Below are 21,559 nucleotides of genomic sequence, written 5' to 3'. Positions count from 1 at the left end.
AAGCCAGGATCTTTGGAAACATATCATCAGTCTTTCACCCCACCCCACCCCACCCCCAAGATGCCCCTTCATGGGTTTGAACCAACTTTTTTTTTTAAGGACAACAATTTTATCGCTATCAGAGGCTTTTATCATCAATGATAACATGGTGTGCCTGTAATACTTTCTTCAGACTGCACAGAGAGCTCAGGACCCAGGAGTCATTAAGAAAAACGTATAGACAGACTGGGAAGGAAGGAGGATAACTTTTATAGAGAAAATCCTAGCAACATAAACTTGGGTACTGAATTCCGGTTTTACAAGGTACAGATTCAAATCATAGAACTGCCCCAACATCTAGTCAGTCTTTTCTACTGATTATAAATGGGGGTTGGGGGGGGGGAATTCTGATCAGTTACAAAATCTAACCTCAGTTATTTACATACAAGTTTCTTTGGTGAGCACCTGGATATCTTAACTTTATCACAAATAATTGTATACAAATGTCAAAAAAAAGCTTTCAACAAATCTAAAAGTGTCCTAATCACATTCCACTTTTAAGTTTCACTTTAAGATAAACAAAAGCATCAATTTTATTTCTAGACTAGAAATTGAAATGAGATAAATACTAAAAATCAACCTGATTATGTAAGTCTTTCTTTTACCACCTGATTCATATAAAGCAATCTCAAAGTTAACCTTCAGACTAATTTAGATTTGAATCATGAATTATTCATGACAGTCACATGAACATTTGTTCACTAAGTTGCTAAAAAAATTTGGGGGAGGGTTTCCTGCTTCATGGAGGCCAGGGTATATAGATCAATATGCGTAAAATTCATGAAGTATTCAATGAAGAAGAAGGCAAAAGAGGAAAAATACATTCAGATGTTGGGTATAAGGTTTGCTAGTTATAAGTTTTGGAACTTTTAAAAACATGAAATGACTTGGTGACATGGAGCAAGTAATATTATTTGTCAGCAGAGAAAACAGAAGAACTGGCAAACACTATATATTTTTTTCTTAAATATTGGATCTTTGGAAAATTTTTATACTTTCTTTGGTCTTTTGAGTATTTAAATGTTGAATAACTAGCTACACAGTAAACAAGGCTTTCCCCCCCCCCTTCTGGCTCATTTCAATTCGGCCTCTTGGTGTGTTAATCCCTTATATAGCCTTTCCTGGTTTTGCATGTTCCCATTCCCAGAATAGTCTACTTTAGTTTTGCAGTAGAAGGTAAGAATTGTTGGCATTACATCACAGAAACAGGCTGCAAAGGCGGACAAGGGGAATCATTCCCCTCTTGCCTAGATAAATCAGTGCTACACATAGAACCTACATTTTCGGAAGCATTATCTTCATTATAGAGCCTTTTAATCCCATCACAGAAGTCATCCCCTTCCATTTGCTCTCCTTTGCGGTTAGCCGAGGTAGGCTTGCACCCGCTGGCAGCTGGGAGATGATGGTGGAAGGCCCCTGTGCCTCTCACTGGCACTTCTGGTTTGCTGTTGTCCTTGGAGAAATCTGGGACAGAGGAGGACGGTAATCCGAGCACTCCTTCGTCACAGGTTACCAGGGTGTGCTTGAGGGGTGGGTAGGCATAAACCGAATTCAGAGGCAGGGGAGACTGCAGAGCAGAAAGGTGATGAGCCACTAGCTCCGGAGAGTGGATCATCTGGGAGCTGTCCCTCTGTGCTTTCTGAAGCAGTTCAATCCTGAGAGGAAGCCAATGAGGAATGAATTTCTCCATCCCCAAACTAACCATGGACAGAGCCATCATGGATCCTTCGAACTGCAGAAGTTGTTTGGAGGCCATACAGTGGGGGAGTTGCTTGGTAAGGAATGTGAAATGTTGAGATGGGCTCAGTTTTGGAAAACCAAAGAGTAACCGAGGCCTTGTTGACACTGCGATGGCATGGAAAACGAGGAGAAAATCCAATGGTGCTGAACTATCCACCTTTAGTTTAGTGGTTGCTCACTTAAACATGTGTGCCACCCAAGAATTCCTCATCTGAAACTCACGCCAATGCTTCTCTACATGAATGCATGTAGTTACACACACCCCGGGGTGGGGGGGGGGGAAACACATGTTGAAAACATTTCCTAGTACAATAATAACATTTTAAGAAGGACATTATCATCTTGCTGTAAAACAATCAGTTGCATAATTGCATAGTTTTAAGTCCACAAAAACGATTGGAGTTATGAGTGCAGCCTTTTCTACTATCTAGTTTTTTAAAAAACTAGCATCTGTGTGGTCCAGAAAGACTGATTCTTTTCACAGATTTCTGTGTTCCAATCTTGGGAGTTAAAAAACAATGGAATTCACACCTTAGTTTGGCTATTTCATTTATACAAGTTTTTTGGCTCTCCTTTAATCCAGTTTTCTTATCTATAATGTATTCTTAGAAAAGTTGGCTTACATCACCTTTACCATCCTTAAATGCTGTACTTATTTGGATAAACCTATTTTGTTCCTCTGGTTTAAAAAATCTCATTAAAATTGTCTTGCAAAAAACAAATGTGTAATCAATGTACTATTGTTTGAACTCAAATGTCTAGGCTGCATCAAAATATCAACCCGTGGAAACATCAGTAGAGGTGGCACAGATGTTTTGTGCTATACAACCAGCCAAAAGGTCAATGCTTCAAACCCTCCCGGAGGAATGGAGACAGAAAAAACCTGGCAATCTGTTTCTGTGATTTATGGAAAGTAGGTTCTAGGTTCCGAAGATTGTCTCCCAAGGTATGGTCATAACACTATTAACCTAAGTTAACCAAAACAAATACTGTTTCAATTGTTTATTTTCAAATTGCCAGGGTACTTCCAAGCTGTATCCGTGGCTTCTTGACCTTGCATTGTGCCTTTATCACACACACAGATGTCATCCCAAGGAGCATCTTGGGGCTGCTGAATGAGGCCAGGATTCCCTTCTGGAAACGTCACAGGGGGATGCATAAGAGTGATGTGCCAGACTGCTTTAATTTCATGCTGCCATTTCCACAAGATATAGAGTTGTTCAAGATGCAGATTTGAGCATACTATTTGTGAAAATAAAAGGTAAATAATTAGAAAATAAACGTTTTCCTTTCGCTCTCATTGTTGTGGTCCTAGGCAATTTTAAGAGCCAGAACATTCTGTAGCTCCACATCCTAGCTGCCTTTCATTTACCCTCTTCACTCAGAAAAACAGCAAGCTGCCTGCACTTTCTCTCGGCCTCGGGAACACAGAGACTAGCTCTTGGCTCCACGTTACTGCTTCAGCCGCCCTTTGTGTGTAACCTTGTCTGCTGAAGAGGGCTCTCTCCAAAGCCTGCCGTTGCTTGCCTATTTTCATTTTACCACATAAATAAAGGAATACACAAGTGGTTAAGTACTATGATACAAAAATAGAGACTATAGTAACATTTCCGCCCTACTTATTTCATCTAGGTTTGTCCTATGCAAACACACATTAAAAAATGTTATACAGGTTGTTTCTGTACTATTGATGTGCTTGTTAGGTGCCATTTGGCTGATTCTGACTCACAGCATCCCTGTCTGACAGAGGGGAAGAGGCTTATGGGGTTTCCTAGGCGGTAGTCTTTAAAGGAGTCCTTATGGTGCAGTGGTTAAACTCTTGGCTGCTAACCAAAAGGCTGGTGGTTCAAACCCAGCAAGCCCTCTGTGGAAGAAGGATGCAACCGACTGCTTCTGTAAAGTTCTTCATGAGGACAGAGAAGGAGATGTGTCTGAGAATGGAAGCCTTCCTAAGCATGTTAGGCAATTAAACCTCAGCAGTATTTACATAACTGTAATTATGAGTGAGTTTGAAACAACAATAACAAAAACACAAACCAAACTCATTGATACTGAGTCGAGGCCAACAAATACCTTGTAGGCGAGGGCAGAGTGGCCTTCGTGCATTTCTGAGACCTTTCCACCACACTGAACTTGGATGTTACCATGGCTTGTTTTTTTAATTTAATATACCTTTGATACATTAGTTTGGATCCCAAAGTAAAGCATGCTGCCTCCATTTTCTTGTTTCCAATTTTTATATATCATATTTATTTGCTGCTTTTCCGTGCTCAATATTAGGTTATCAAGATGCATCTATCTTGATAGATGTAGTCGTAGTTCACCATTTCCTCAGCTGTTATCAGTTTGCCAATATTTAGGAAATACACAGGTTGTTTGCATTGATTTTTTTCAATGGCCAGAAAAAATGCTGCTAGGAACATTCTTTACAAATCTCTGTGCACACATGTGTCAGTTTTGTTAGTCCAGGAGTGGAATTGATGGGGCACAGGATAGATCTACCTTTAGATTCATGAGACTGCAAAACCACTGCTTGGTAGTAAGGAACCTAGACAAGACCACCCAGCCAGTATATAGATTCAGTCTGCCTGAGATGGCTTCATGGTTCTCCTTGAGGCTAACTGGGGTGGCCTCTGCGGTGATTGCTATGTTTCTAAATGTGTAGATTCTCGTTTACTTACTGGATTAGAACCGTCTTCTGAATGGTTGAGTTTGGGGAAGTTTACCTGCTTTTAAGAAATCACATTGCTGCATGCTAGGCAGAAACTGAGTGTGCTGCTCAAATTACAAGGGTCCCTTAGTCTCTGAATCCAGGGTGCTGGTCTGTCCCTCAGCCATGGATGATGTAACCAGTGATAGAGACACCTGGTTTTGTTTGTTTGTTTGTTTTTATTTTTTTGACACCTGGTTTTATCCCCAGCTGGCTGAATACATCTAATTTACCAGAACAACGAACCTGTTTCTAGAGTTACCCTGAACCATCCCGACAGGGATGCCAGCTCAAGACAGAAGATCCATGAGGTCCTCCTTCTGAGACCCCTGAGCATCTCCGGCTTCACTCCTTGCCAGAGGCCACTTGCTCAGTGTGTCTCAGTGAACGCTAGTGTTCTTCCGCCATGTCTCCTTTGCTTGTTGGTGAGTCAGAACTAATCTCTTCCAGCTTTACCGAAGAAAGACACTACATTCATTAGCACAAAATGGATTTAACATGGCATCATTGGGGGAAAAGTTATTTTTTAAGAGTTCTTCTGAAAGTAAAATTGAATTTTAAAATTTTCAAGTGGGAATCATCATTACCGTGGTCATCACTCTCTTTGTAAAACAAGGACACAGTTCTGAAAGGTGGGATTTCAATAAAAGGTTTTTTTGGGGGGCAATTTGCTGTGAGGTTAACGTTTTGCCTCTTTTCTCGGAGGGGGTCCATTTCTGGTCCAGGGACAGGAGGATGAGATCACATCTGTCCTTCACTTTTCTTCCTCCCTTTCCCCCCCATGGAATGCCAAGAAGTGCTTTAAACCAGGCACGTGGGACCACACAATTGCAGATTGGAGCAGAGAGTTTAACTAAAAATGTAGTATTGCTATGGTCATCTTGAAGTTGAACCTTTTCCCCCTGGATATCTCTGGTGTATAACTTTTATATAACTGATTGTCAACGAGTTTCTGAAATGCATTACATATAAAAGCCAGTACTTTCTTGAGGAAATCATTATTGTGTTTGCTGCTTTATGGAGATCTTAGATAGGTCTGACTAAGCCAGATAATTTTTACTTACCATTCTAGGCACTCTTTGGAACATCAAGTGGACAGTGTTTTTCTCTGGCTGCGCTTACATTTTCTTCCCTTAGAAAATCTACAGTTAGATACCAAGTTGCTTCAGAAAGTTGTCTATGTCAATATTATTTTAGAATGAGAATTCCCCCCTCCCATAAGTCTGATGGGAAAAAAAGAACAAAGAAAACCATAAAGGGCTGAAGCCGAAGATTCAATCTTTCATTCAGTGCTTGTGCGGGAAATCACTCTCGCAAGTTCATCAGAGCTGACGGCCACCTTTTCAGGAATTTGAAATCTGGTTGTTAAACCGGCAGTAATGTAAAATCAAGCACAGTGCAGGTGTTTTGACACTAGACGTATATGAGCAAACAATACACAACATGACTGCCCTCCTATCTGCCCCCCTTAAATACACACCAGGCAGACTCATGCCTCAGGGCCCCGGATCCCTTTATAAGGAACTGTCTTCCTCCAGCTGTTCATGGGGCTAATGCCTTAAGCCTTAGCTAGTCAGGAAATGCAGTGAACCTGACCACTTTAGGAAGGCATGCAAACCAACGTGCAAATGTCGCATTAAACTTCGACCTCTCCGGTTGGGCATTTGCTGTACGGACGCAGACAGACAAGGTTCCTGCGGGCAGGAGTGAACAGGGCGCCACTGAGAAAGGGTGACGGCGTGGATCACACTGGCAGCTCATCCTGTGTTGGAGATTGGTACTCACGTGTGCCTGTCATACAGACTCTTACATTTAGGAAAAGCAGCTGTTCAGATGAATTCCTTCTCTCAGGAGCTCCACTTCGTAATAAAGAATATTCTTAATTTAAAAAATGACTACCTCGAATATGAAACATCTTCTGATTTTAATCTTTGATATCCAATCACTCCCTAGGGTTCACGTCATTGAGAGAAATGGCAGCATTTCTTTACTGTGGGGTAGTCAACCCAATTGGGGTGGTCCAGATTGCCGAAGGCATGAAATTGGCATGCTGATAAGAAAATGTATCTGACAAGCTTGGTTTTTTTTTCTCCTTTCCAATTTAGGTTTTATTATATTATCATAATTAGATTTATATTATCATAATTACATTTATTTTATTTATAAAATCAATTTAAGCCTACTTCTTTCTACTCTTTTATTATCAGCCCCTGGAGATATTGCTTATAACTGAATTGTACTATAACTGAAACAATATGGTTGACGTTATTGTTAGGCTAAGGGCTAGGCTTTAAAAGGTGTGCTTTGTTCCTATAAAGCATCTCAGACACTTTCCTGAATTTAAAATACAAATAAATGTTATGCAGAGACAGATTGTTTCAGCCTATGAATGTGTCCTTTTGTTTTCCATTTACAATATCCAGCTTTCAAATGCTTATGAGGTGATTGAAGACTTTGGGTCTTAATCATCAGAGCGATATTTTTACCTTTAGAAATTTAAAGAGTTTTTTTAATAAAAAAAACAACAACAGATCTCTTTCGTATAATATAGTTTGGTTTCTTGTTTGAAGTATCCGGGGGTCATATTCTGTTGTGAAGAACTGACATGTTCAAACTGTGTTGTTGGTGGAGACTATGAAATCTTCCATGGGCTGCCGAAAGACCAAGTGAATCAGCATCAGAAAAGATACAGCCACAAAGCTCCTTAGAATTGACGATGGGGAGAGACTTTGACTTGCTTATTTTGGACATATCTTCGAGGAAGAAGCTTTGCTAGAAAAATTCTCCATGCTTTGGAGAGACCCAGAAAAATGAAAGAAATCCTTAATGAGACACTGACACGACAGCCACAACCACAGACTCACGCATCTCAACCACCCATGCCAACTACGCAAAGACAGCACGGGACTGGGCGCTGTTTCCTTTGGCTGTACCCAAGGCTGCCCCGAGGCACGGACAAATCCCCCAGCAGCGGACAGCTGCCGCAAGCATGGTCTATGCCCCAACCTGCTCATTTTGCAGAGCTGTGGTACCTGGATGGATAGGTGCCTGCTGTCAAAGAGAGATTCGGTTTCTTCACATTTATTTTGAATTTCATTCACCATTCAAATTAGTAGGGAGTTTCTTCTTTCTTCTTTGGAATTAATCAGACACAAAAAGACAGTTTGACATGATAGTAAGAACTCTGAATTGGGAGTCAGGATCTAACGCTAGTGAATTTTTTTGTAGTATTGAGTTGATTTTTCTACCTCTGTGTTTAGTTTTCTACTTTGAAAAACCACGACAATGACTCTTGGTCTAACTAGCTCAGAAAGTTTGAAAAAAATATGATTAGAAATAGCTTTGAACATCGTGAGACCAGTGTCATGTGCAAGTTTTAAAATTTATTAAAAGTGATATTTAAACACACCCACTCTACTTGTTATTATAGTGAACCTTGTTAGGTCTATATTAACTTTAGGCAAATGTTAGAATTAGAATATTCTTTAAACTTTTCAAATTAATAGAAAACCTAGCTGTGTTTCAATCCTATGAAGAAGGTATAATTAAACATTTTAAAATATACTTCTAGATGGCCTCTACTTATGTCCTCCCTCAATGCAAGAACACTTTGTTCTAATAACCTGGCATTCTGTTATGCTCATCTTCCCACTACAATCACTGAGGACAAAATTGCTGCATAAGCAAATGTGGTGAAGAAAGCTGATGGTGCCTGGCTATTGCAAGATACAGCATCTGGGGTTTTAAAGGCTTGAAATTAAACAAGTGGCCATCTTGCAGTGAAACAACAAAACCCACATGGAAGAAGCACACCAGCCGTGTGATCACGAGGTGTCAACAGGATCAGGCATCAAAGACCCAGAACAAACAATCATATCATTGTGAACGAGGGGGCGGGCAGAGTGGAGACCCAAAGCCCATCTGTAGACAATTGGACATCCCCACACAGAGAGATCACACGGAAGGGATGGGTCAACCAGTGTAGCACCAATAAGACAAAACACACAACATTCCTCTAGCTCTTTAATGCTTCCTCCCTCGAAATAAAATGACCCCAGTTCTACCTTACAAATCCAGGTAGACCTGAGCATGTGCACTAGTACAGATAAGAGCTCTCAACACGCAGAATCCAAGACAGATAAACCTCTCAGGAACAGTAATGGGAGTAGCAATATCATGAGGGTAGGAGGAAGGTGATGGGGGGAGAAGAGGGCGAAAGGGGGAGCCAATCACAATGATCAACATAAAACCTCCTCTCTCAGGGGCGGTGAACAAGAGAAATGTGGGTGAAGAAAGACAACGGAGGGTGTAAGATATGAAAATAATAATAATTTATGATTAATCAAGGGTTCCTGAGGGTGAGAGGACAGGGGAGGGAGGGAAAAAAGAGGAACTGGTATCAGGGGTTCAAGTAGAAAGAAAATGTTTTGAAAATGATGATGGCAACATATGTGCAAATGTGCTTGATATAGTTGATGTATGGATTGTTAAAAGAGCTGTAAGAAGCCTCAATAAGATGGTTTATTGAAACAAAAGATACACTTCTAGATGCACACTATCAATGGTGCTTGATAATGATGGATTTTTGTGGAATTAAAATGTGTGACCTAATTACGAATTGAAAAGTAGGGACTGAAAAGTATGCTTTGCTTTGATCTCCACTTCTGTAGTCAAGTTAGCTTTTTTGGCTGTGCATCTGGGAAGGCTTAGTACAGTTTGTTCTTTGAAGCCATGCAGGAAGTCCCTAGCTTATAAAGGTATCGTGTTCCAAAAGCACACTTAAAATAGGTTTATTTTTTGGAACAGAGAAAACCTTTTACTCTCCCAATTAAAAAAGAAAGCCAAAACCAGAACTCGATTGCGTTGGGATTTTCCACTTTCTCGCCACACCTTCCCACCTACTCAGAACAAGTCTGAATTCGCCGTCTTTGTCACATCCCAGACTCCATACCCATTCAACGCAGAGACCATATCGCTCCCATTTTCTATTTTTCTGAGGTTGCCTTTGCCTTTAACATACAAGACCCCCAACCCGTATGGTTGGGAGACTCTGGTCACCTGTGACTTTGAGGGTTTGGGGTAGGGCACAGGCTCCTGGTTGGTGCTTGTTCCACATCTAGTCAGCTTTCCCACACGCCTCCTCTCTACTCTCTGTTTGAATGCTGGTACTGTAGGCACCTACCGAGAACCCGCAGAGTGTGAACATGATACTAAACATGGGGAAGAGAAGTGTGAAACAGATCACCTTGGTTGATGTTTTAATCAATCCCAAGGCACCGAGGAAGGAAAGGTTCCGGAGACCTGCTTCCATTACGGCGTCAGTCATGAAAACCCCATGGCGTAGTTCCACTCTGTAACATAAAGTAGACAGTAGTCAAAACTGGTTGGAAGGCAAGTAACAATGCAATCCACATTAGGTAGCCTGCTCTCTCAGCCTTTGAAAAGCTGTGGAGTACAGTTGTACTCTGACATGCATGAAGTTATCATGCATCAGAATGAACTGATTGACACCTGGTTAGAGGTTGTCGGCTGTGGCTATAACGAGACATTCACCACAAGCTCTTCATTCCCACGTGGTGTTTGTGTTTCTCAGACACACTGTTTTTTTTTTCTCTCCTGTGTTTGTACACTACCCTTGGTTCTCCAAAACCCATCTCCCCAAACCCTTTCTTCCTTCTACTGGTTCATTGTTGAAACAAATTTAAAAAAAAAGGAGACAAAGTTCAGTTGAGACAATCTCTCAGAAATCACAATCATTTCTTTCCCCACCAATTTATATACTGAAGACATACGTACTGTACAGTAAAATTATGATTACCGAGTGAGCTATGGAAACATTTTACCGGAGTTTGGGGACTGCCTTAGAAACAGTGCCGGAAAGGTGGATGAACTGCTGCAAAATGGAAAAGACTCCCTAGGGTGGTGTCTTGAGGGAAAATAGGGACTTGGCCTACCCCCGATAGAGTCACAGAAAGTAAATTGCTTTCTGGCTATTTAGCAATATTCATTTTATCCAATGTTTTCTAATCAATAGTTCAGAATACCTTGCTATATTTTGTCTCCAGCCTTTACCCAATGTACTCTACACGTTGGATGAATGTGGGTGGATGTATAATTGAATGAATAAAGAAAAAAAGACATTCATCAAACTTTACTGAATTGTCCTTGTTGGAAGTAATTTCCTGTCATCAAATCGTATTGTCCTTGTTGCAAGTCTCATGGTGTAATTGATTCTGACTCAGAATCTACCAGGGCAGAGCTTCCCAACAGGGTTTGCTTGGCTGCAATCTTTATGAGAGAGCAGTTGAGGAGAGCTTTTCCTTCACAGATCCACTGGGGAAAGTGAAGGGACTGGAGATGGAACCACCTACTGGTCACTTAGCAACTGACTAGCCATGGAAGTTTACTGATTTATTTTGCTTTGAATAATTTTTATTGGCATATACTTGACACACCACACAATTTAATCATTCAATCATAATAAGAGGAGTTATGCAGTTCTCACCACAATCCATCTCATACTCATTGTTGCTAGCTCCCCATAACCCACCAGCCTGGCCGGGCATGCCCCCAAGTACTATGAATCCAGGCACTGTCTCTATAGATTTACCTATTGCGATGGGTAAGGATTATGTCAACTAGACACTCCTGGGTAAGTGTAGGGGTGGAGCTCAAACTCTCAATTGCTTCACAGCCTGATGATTCCAGCATGGCATTATCAGCCTTTTGTGTAGGAGACAGAGGCCTTGCATAGTCAATCCTGTTTGGCCCTTTGCCTTCTGCCTCAGCTAGATCTTGAGTCTGGTTTCTTGATCTCCCGTTGTGTCACCCGCCAATCCCAGACACCATCAGCAGACTACCCACAAGGGATTCATTTGGCTGCCTTCAGACAGACCTCTGCATCCACCAGCTGGTGTCCTCTGCCGTCTCTGCTTCAGCATCCTACTTTCTATTCATTAACTTCCACGAGTCAGAGCCTGGCTTGAACTGGACTGAGCTTACTTATCCTTCAATTGTGTAAGCCATTGCTTGGTATAAATCTCTTTCTATACACAACACGGGCAAATGTCACTGGCTTGGCTTCTCTAGAGAATTCAAACTAACATAAGTACCTATCCTGGATTTCAGATACAAAAAATCCTACAGAACACTGAGGAAGAAAACAAAACCCAACAAAAATGACTACACAAAGCAGAGAAAAAAACCTCAATGGAAATGAAAGCTGAAAATAGTAAAAACTGAAACAACATAAAAATGATTTAAAAGAGAGATCAAATGATAAGGTTTTATGTTTAATCTAACTCCATCCAACCATACCATTTTCTTTTATTAAAAAATTATTATTAATTGGGAGATAATACATATATAATATCATTCCATAGTTCAATTACATCAAGTAGAATCATACAATTGCTACCAAAGCCACTTTCCGAACATTCTTTTTCTTCACGGTCTTTCTGACATTGTCTCCCTTTTACCCTCCCCCGAATAGTGGACACCCCCACCCCCAAAGCCAGCAGCACCACCTTTACTCTACTTGCTGTCCCTATAGGTTCATCAATCCTAGGTTGAAACAATCCTGAACTTCCAATATCGAAACACAGAAAAACATATAGCAAAAATTCAAGAAGGTGACCTCCAATGACATAACATCTCTAAGACATGCCCTAATGTGCACAAACTAAAACAAAAATGTTGAGAACCAGCTCACGTCCAGCACGCATCAGAGGGGAGATCAACTGCTGAAGTTTTAACTGTTGCCGTCAGGTTTGTGCCTTTGACCTTCTGCACTCACCTCTCCAATGCCCTCTCTTTAGTAACTACTATCCCCCCCCTCCATTGGGGATAGAGGGAGGTCACCAGAGGTTCATTTCCTACCACAGCATTTTAATATAGCTTCTAATGTGTTTCATCACGTTCTCATTTGTCATTGGCTATGTGTGTCATCATGTGCCCGTCCTTGAAAAGAGTAGACACAGATCATTTTATAGTTCATACATATTTGATGATTTTCCACACAATAATATCTGTATCAGTTCTGAAGTACCCAAGTAGCCCTGTCTGTCCATGTACCCATCAATGCCCATCATCCATTTCCTAATCGAAAATAACATAGCAAGAGGTGAATTCTGGTACACTGTCTGTTAGTTTGTCGTACTGTGTTGGCCTGTGTGTTGCTGTGATGTTGGAAAGCACGGCGCTGGTATTTCCAAGTTCCAGCAGAGTCACAAAAAGGAAAAAGATCTCAGCAGAGCTTCTAGACTAAGAACAGACCACAAAGAAGGAACAGGAAACCCATTCTGAGCAATTAGCCACTGAAAACCTCTGGATAAAACGTCATGAATAACAGCAGAGCAATGTTTTATACAGAGAGCCGCAATGGGTTGGAACCAACTCAATAGCACGTAACAATAACATCAATAGCTAAGGAGGGAAGCTATGAAGTCACAATTCCACCACATATCGAGTGACAAATATAAAATGCCATCAAAGTACCTCTCTTATAAAATTGTGTTAGGAGTGAATGAGTGAGGGTATACAAGGCCCTTTCTTAAAGGTTGGGGCCCATATTAAGGGCTCAGTAAATGCTAGATAGATTGGTGTAGTTGAAAAAACAAAGTTGCACATGCCTATTTACGAGGACACAAAGTAGTTAATTGCCATCTAAAGGTGTGAAAAATCTGACTGGAGAGAGAGACAAGAAAAGTACATTAATGGGATCAGGTATAAGGCACCAGACCACCTCAAAACAAACAATCATACTGATGTGAATGAGGGGTGTCAGAATGGAGACATAAAGCCTACCTGTAGACAATTTGATATCCCCTCACAGAAAGGTCACAAAGAAGGAACAAGTCAGTCAGGGTGCAGTCTAACACTGACAAAATACCCAACATTACTCTAGCTCCTTAAGGTCATATCCCATCCCCCCTACACACACACTATCATACCCCAGTTCTACCTTACAAATCTGGCTAGATCAGGATGCACACTGGTACAGATAAGAGAATCCAGGGAATCCAGGCTAGATAAACCCTTCAGGAACAATAATGAGAGTAGTGATACCATGAGGGTAGGGGCAAGGTGGGGGGAGAAGGAGTAGAAAGGGGAACCAATCACAATGATCAACATACACCCCCACCCCCACCCCACCCCCTGCCAAGGGGAACAATAACAGCAATATAGATGAAAGGAGACAGAGGACATTGTAAAATATGAAAATAAAAATAATTTATCAAGGGGTACTGAGGGCGGGGGCTGGGGAGGGAGGGGGAAAAAGAGGAGCTGATACCAAGGGCTCAAGCAGAAAGCAAATGTTTTGAGAATGCTAATGGCAACAAATGCACAAATGTGCTTGACACAATGGATGGATGGATGGATTGTGATAAGAGTTGTACAAGCCTCCAATACAATGATTTTTTAAAAAAGAAATAAGAATAGAACAGCATGGCTACTTATAAAACAAATATTAAAAATAGCTGTTGGTTCTATCAATAAAAAAATAAAATAATGATGGCAACATATACATAAATGTGCTTGATAAAACTGATGTATGGATTGGCTTAAGAGCTGTACGAGCAAAAAAAAAAGAGCTGTAAGAGCCCCCAATAAAATGATCTTTTAATTAATAAAAAAAGAAAGTGCTTCAACTGCCTTTATAACACATGAATTCTGGGAGGCCAGAGATCCTAGAACCAGCATGGGGAGAGGAGGCAGGGCTAAGAAAATTTCCAGGGCAGTGATTCCTGAATTATATAATCAAATTAAAGCAAAAATGTAATGAAGTAGTTATTATCATTAGAAAAATGTCCTTCCTGGTGGTGCCTAGATATCAAATGATACAGTGTCTGGGGTCTTAAAGACTTGGAAATAAATACACGGTCATCTACCTGAGAAGCAACAAAACCCCCATGGAGGAAGCACACCAGCCTGTGAGATCATGAGGTGTTGATGGGATCAGGTATCAGGCATCAAAGACCCAGAACAAAAAATTGCATCCATGTGAATGAGGGGAGGGGAGGGGTGGTGCAGTGGAGACCCAAAGTCTATCTGTAGACAATTGGGCATCCCTGTACAGAAGGGTCACATGGAAGGGATGGGTCAATCAAGGTGCAATATAGCACCAATGAAACACACAACGTTCCACTAGTCCATTAATGCTTCCTTCTCTCCCACTATCATGACCCCAGTTCTACCTTACAAATTCGGGTAACCTGAGCATGTACACTGGTACAGATAAGAACTCTTGACAGGCAGAATTCAGGATAGATAGACCTCTCAGGAACAGTAACGGGAGTAGCAAATGCCATGAGGGTAGGGGGAAGGTGGCAGAGAAAGGAGGAACCGATCAGAATGATCTACATATAACTCCCTCCCAGAGGGATGGACCACAGAAAAGTAGGTGAAGGGAAGCAGTGGTTGGTGTGAGACATGAAAAAAATTATAAATTATCAAGGGTTCATGAGGGAAAGGGGATAAGAGAGGGGGGAAATGAGCTGATAACAAGGGCGCAAGTAGAAAAACATTTTGAGAATGATGATGGCAACAAATGTACAAATGTGCTTGACACAATGGATGGATGGATTGTGATAAGAGTTGTATGAGCCCCCAATAAAATGATTTTTTAAAAAAAGAAAGAAAACATGTAAAAATGTGCTTGTCACAAAGGACGTATCACGGATTGTGCTAAGAGGTGTAACAGCCCCCAGTAAAATGATTTTAAGAAGAAAGAAAAATGCCCTTTCAATATCAATAATCAAGTAAGGTATGGATAATGGCAGAATTGAAAAAGTCATTTTGGTATGAGCAGAGTTAAAATTGGCAGTCCAGGAAGGGGTAATTACACAGGATAATTCTTAGGGTTATGATGGCATTTGAAAGAGGAATTGGGGTGACCAAGTGGGAGTTGTGTCCCAAACATGCTATAAACCAGAGGAAGGGCCTTGTATGAATGCAGTGTCACCTGCAGGTGGGCAGGACAGGTGTCCATCTGTTGACTGGCTGATACAGCTTTGTTGAGTGGGGACTGCAACCCAATTGCTTGAAACTGCAGTCGAGTCTCAGGAGCTTACAGGGAAAGTTGCGACTGGCTGCAAGCACTGGGACCTTGGCTTAGTGGAGAAAGCAGCCTCCACGTACAAAGGAAACGGTATCAGTTGGCACACCTGGTCCTCCGGGTCGAGGCACTGCACAGAGCTGAGTAGATCCCAGTCTGCCGGCCTCAGACTTGTGTAGCTAGGGTGAGAGCTAACCGTGGTAGGTGAGTTTCTTCCACAATTCGTGATCCATCTAATACACTGAGAATCAAAGACAAGGAAAGATGGCTCTAGAAACTCTCCATATTCCGTCTGTGACAAATTAACATTGTGGTGTCCTCACCGATGACCTCACCGTGCTTTCTCCTCCTTCCCTCAGTTTGCAGGGTGCTCTCGCCAGCTATACTTCTGCGGTCTCTAAAACATCTGTCCATACATCTTTTGTTATCTTTGTTTTTTCTCTTTTCCTTGTGTATGTTGATCAATCCGTCCCAATGTCCCCTTGATGTACTACAGAGAAGTCTCTCACACATGAATTTCCTTCACATCCATTTACCCTGGCATCATCTTTAACTCCCTGGAGCACTACAATAGTGCTTTCTGACTGATTTCCTCAATTTGTCTTATCTCCGTGTTATATCAGTCTCTGGACAGAGGTCAGCAAGCTTCCTGCCAAGGGCCAGATGGAAAATGACTTCAGCTTTACAGTCAGCAAATTCTTTTCTCACCTTCTCCAGTCTGCTCTCTCTAGCTCAAAAGCTACCAAAGACTGTTTGTAAACAACTGGGCAGAGATGTTCTCATAAATTATGGACATTGTTAGAACATAAATTATGTTCTCTAATTATGAACATTAGGATTTGAATTCCCTAAATACAACCAAGCACCTACAGATACCTGATATTTGCCAAAGGACTGAACATATTAAGTGGGGAAAGAGACAGCCCTCTTAATAAATGATGCTGGACAAATTGGATCTCCACCCACCAAAGAATTTGCCAAGGCCCATACCTCACATCATGTACAAAACCAAACTCAACATGGTTTAAAGACTAAATACAAACCATAGAACCATAAATACCATCAATGAAAACTAGGCACATAGTTAAGGACCCTCCTACAATGAATAAATATACTACTAAACACAATGAAAAATTCCAAAAGCTTCTAAAAATATGACATTGATGTACATCAAAAGAATGAAATGAGGGCCCACATATCAGGAAAAACTAGTTAACTATGATATATAAGATGAAAAGTTAATGGCAAAAAATGCAAAAATGTGCTTGACCCAATGGATGTATGTGTGGATTGCAATAAAAGCTGTAGGAGCCCCCCACTAAAATTAATTTAAAAATAGTTTCAAAGATCTATAGAAAACTACAACACCTGAACAAATAGAAATAACCCAATAAATATGAACACAAGACATGAATAGATAATTTACTGAAGGTGACATCCAGGCAGCCAACAATTACACGAAGAAATGTTCCTGATCGTTAGAAATAAGAGGAAGACAAATGAAAACCACGATGAGATACTGCCTCACACCGACCCTCTTCACCAAATTCAAAGGACCAGAAAATACTAAATGCTGGTAAGGATGTGGAGAGATGAGAACACTAACACCTTGCTGGTGGGACTTTAAAACTGTACAGCCCTACGGAAACAAATGAAAATGCAAATAACTTATGATCCTGCAATCTCTCTACTTGACACACACTCTCAAGAAATAAAGAATAAAATAAGAACAGTCATACGCACACCTCTGTTTACTGCAGCCATTTCTATAATAACAAAATGATGGGGTTGACTAAAAATCCCCTCTCCAAGAGGAGGGGCTACACACCTTCTGGCACATTCACACAATGGAAAATCACGAATCCTTAAAAACCATAACCAGTCTATCCAAGATCTTCAGGCAAGTACAAAATTGGAGAGCATTACGCTGAGCAGAGTTAGTTTATCTCTTAAAGATAAATATTTTATGACATCATCATTATAAATGAAAATAAAGAAAAAGAAAAATGAATTTCACACCAAAGGATCCACCTTTAACGATTACACCGAGGCCAGGGTTGAGGCTGTTGGGGAGAAACTATGTACTTCCACAGTTTTTCATATTCACGCTTGTGATAGAGATGATGATAATGTTTTTGAATTTCTATTGATCAAAAATGACATTTGTCTGCTTCCTTCTGGGTCATGATTTTAGCACATATGAAAGTACTCAATAAGTCCTTTTATGGAACAAAGGAATGACATATATAATACATGTTTTATTGTTGGTAACTTGATATGACCATCATTTTATTTTTCACATGGCATGTGGGGAGAACAATAATTTGTACAACCACAACATATGTCAGTAACGCAATCACAACATGCAGGCTATGTATCTTTCTGCCATGGAAACACTTGTAAACTTGAACTATGGCCCTTTGATTTAGTAGTGCCATGCTTAACCCACTGCACCACTAAACTCAGAGCTCACTACCATTTTGTTGATTGCAACTCCTAGTGATCCCAGAGGACGGCAGAATTGCCGCTCTGGATTTCCGAGACTGGACCTCTTTAAAAGGAGTAAAAAGCCGCATTTTTCTCCCAAGGAACAGTTGGTGGAATCGAATCACTGACCTTGCAGTCTGCAGCCCAATGAATAACCGCTATACCACTGCACAACCAGCTCCTTAAATCACAGCTTGTCTTTCGTTGCTAATGAGTCAGCCCCCACTCGCGGTGACGCTATGTACAGCCGCAGGACACACACCCTGGTCCGGCGGCACCCTCACACCCATCATCACCTTTGGAGCTCCTGTGCCGACCCCTCTCACGGAGGGGCTTCCCCTTTGATCACTGACCCTCTCTGCTTGACTCCGTACAGCGTCCGTTTCCATGGACCCGTCTCTCTGGATAACAGGTCCACAGGACAGGAGACCAAGTCCTGCCGCCCTCATTTTTAAGGAACATCATGACTTTAGACAAATTTGTTGTGCTGGTAATCCGTTGTACTTTTCACGATTTGTCACCAACATCATAAAATGAAGTCTTTTAAAATGTCTATCTTTCCTTCATTTATTCTGATGTTTTCATGTCGTCAACACTTAACACTAAAAACATGTTGAGTATCTTTATTATTTTTCTTCCTAATTTAGGTAATTCTATTGTAACAATCTCTTCGGAGGATTTCCTCTTAGTCTCTCCTGACCTTTATTGGTAACTATTTCTCCGTCTTGATGTATGTAGCTTGCATACTCTTGACCTTACATTGAAAACTGGGAACTCTCTGGCACTGTGAGAGGAGGGTCTCTGGGGTTACTGCCAACGTTGCTTTTACTTGTTGGCAATGCCTTACATTTCATCCTAGAACTGTCATTTTAGGTAATGGCATTTCAAAAATTACCCCTGTTAAAAATATCCACTTGAGAGAAGTAACATTCAACTTGAGTTATTCACATTTTAGTGTGAACCAGGGAAAACTTGCATGTGGAATATGAGTTGGATAAAGAAACCTGTCTTGAAAATACTCATACTTGATGTTTTGTGTCAGGAGCACCGCTACAGAGTCATGCATTATTGTGACATTCTTTTAACATGAAAATCCCTGATCCCTGAATGCTAAAACTCTCGGAATGCATTTCAATATAACTATCATTTTTCTCCATGGAGCAGAATATAACAACTGTCATGTGAGAAGGACTCTATAATTCCTTATAATGGTTTTTATGAAAAGCATTTCTCTATCTTATTTTTTAGTCACTTGGGAACTACCATTAATTCTCCTGTGAGCTGTGACATTCAGCATTAGCTTCTTTGTCACCATCTTTACTCCTCGTTTATTTGGCCTGACGTGATAGATAGAAATATATCCATTCTCATAAATAAGGTTCTAGAGGGAATTGTGAAGAAGCCACTGCTTATCCGCTGTCTCTTGTAGTTTTATAGCGGATGCTTCCAGTATACTGGGCCTACAAAGGTATTTTTCAAATATTTAAATATAAATTCAGGCTATGATTTTAGTTGCTTAAAACTGGTATAATTTTCATATTAAAAAAATTCTTTGCCCAGGAGAAGCGTTCTTTTTCAAAATGATTTTCTTTTTATTTTAATAAATCATTTTATTGGGGCTCATACAACTCTTATCACGATCCATACATATATCAATTGAGTAAAGAACCCTTATATATTCGTTGCCCTCGTCATTCTCAAAATTCGCCTTCCACTTGGGTTGCTGGAATCAGCTCGTTTTCTTTTTTTTCCCTCCCTGCTCCCCCCTCCCCCTCCCTCCCCACTCACCCTCCCCCCTCAAAATGATTTTCAATATTCCACATTCCTTGATTGTTTGAAGACACTCAATTCCTCTTGGTTATGTTTGCAGTCTCTGGAGTCAGCCTGTCTGATTTACTCTCGCTCCCTCTTACTAGATAGCCCGAGCCTCCGATTATTCATCCAGGAGCTAGTGTAATAATGACATGTCATAAAGTTATTGTAAGGCTTACATCAAATAATATAAGTAAAGGGCTTAAAACTCACTGCCAGCACGTCAATTCAAACTCATAGCGCCCCTATCAGACAGGGTAGAACTGCCGCTGTGGCTTTCTGAGACTGTGACTTCTTTATGGAAGTAGAAAGGCTCTTTTTTTTCCAGTGGAGCAGCTGGGAGTTTGGAATTGCTGAATTTGTAGTTAGGAGCCCACACAAAGCAACTATGCCTCCAGGCCTGATAAAAAGGAGAAGTGCAATATATGCTATTATTACTGCTATTGGTGATTAGTATTCAGTTTTCAACAAGCTCTCTTAGTGAAGTAGTCTACACGAAGCTCACCAGAAGAAAATAAGAAGATGAGAATTCTAAGGTCTCCATACAGTTAAAATGAAGTGCCAGCTTGCAAAGTTGTCAGCTATTTCATATCACACAGCTGTTATTTTGGGGATCGACTACACACACATAATTGACTTAGTTCTATTAAAGTAGATTTAAACATCGGTGTCTACATTTTTGTTTGTATGTTTGTTTTTGAACAGAGGAAATAGCAATATATAATAGAAACCTTCAGATTGATAGTGTTGTTTTGTCCTGTAACTGGTAATCTCAGACTAAACCAAGAATATTTGAGCTTATGTTGAAATACATGCAGGCACAGGTATTCGATGTTCACAAAGCACAGGTTTCCTAAAGCTCTCCTAAATTTCATAAAACAGTAGATAAGCCACGGTTCAGGCTCTGTTTCCCTAGAGAAGTGAAAATATTGACATTCATATATGTATACGAAAGAAACTGGTACCGAGAGAGGGGCACATTCAGCAAGCCCAGTCCCTCAGGTCTGTGGGTCACATGCTAACCTGGAGGCCCTTCTTGGTGTACACACTGCTGGGAATGACAAACAGAAAGCAGGAAGAAGAACCAGGAAGCAGGAAGACCACAGGCCAATCAAGGAAGAGTTGAGTGAATCCAAGGTAGGTTATCGACAGCTCCTAGAGTTGGTATCATGGCAGGTTGATGGTCCAAGTCCCAAGAAGACAGATGCAAGATCCAGGCCAGCCAAAATAAGATGGAGTGGGGAGTTCTCCATAGCATATGTGTGTGTGTGTGTGTGTGTGTAGGTGGGGTAGGGAGGGAGAGGAACATGGTGCATGTATATGTGAAGTATGATGTAGCCCACCCTCCCATCACACTGTGTCCTGATCTTCCCATAACTGCTTGGTTGCTCACAGCAATGCCATCGTGGAGTAGTTTCTATTATGTTGGGTCACATCATGGGGGAGGCTTCAAGCACCAAATTACTGAGAAACTTGGCCCACAGGAGTTGACATAAAAGCAAACTACCTCAGTCATCGTCATAGCTACTATCTTTTGAATATGCCCATGGTACACCGTGTTTGGATTGGTGCCTGGTCTTTTTGCAGCCAGGGTCCCAAATGATTTGTGCATTGCCAAGATCCAAACAGAGAGAACATTAATGCACCACTTATCAAACTAAGCTAGATGGCCTCAAATACCAGGTCTCGAGGACTCTTCCTACTGTACCTTTGGG

The 21,559-nt window shown here is 41.0% G+C and overlaps 1 pseudogene; it reads right to left on the bottom strand.

The window, feature by feature from the left end:
* Positions 1-1,231: 1,231 nt before the first annotated feature.
* Positions 1,232-9,800, bottom strand: LOC142428085 (cyclin-I pseudogene; annotated as a pseudogene).
* Between the last annotated feature and the right edge of the window lie 11,759 nt (positions 9,801-21,559).

The sequence above is a fragment of the Tenrec ecaudatus genome, chromosome 15 (assembly GCF_050624435.1).
Source record: "Tenrec ecaudatus isolate mTenEca1 chromosome 15, mTenEca1.hap1, whole genome shotgun sequence".
NCBI classification, from domain to species: domain Eukaryota; kingdom Metazoa; phylum Chordata; class Mammalia; order Afrosoricida; family Tenrecidae; genus Tenrec; species Tenrec ecaudatus.
This window is presented reverse-complemented; position numbering and strand designations above follow the sequence as displayed.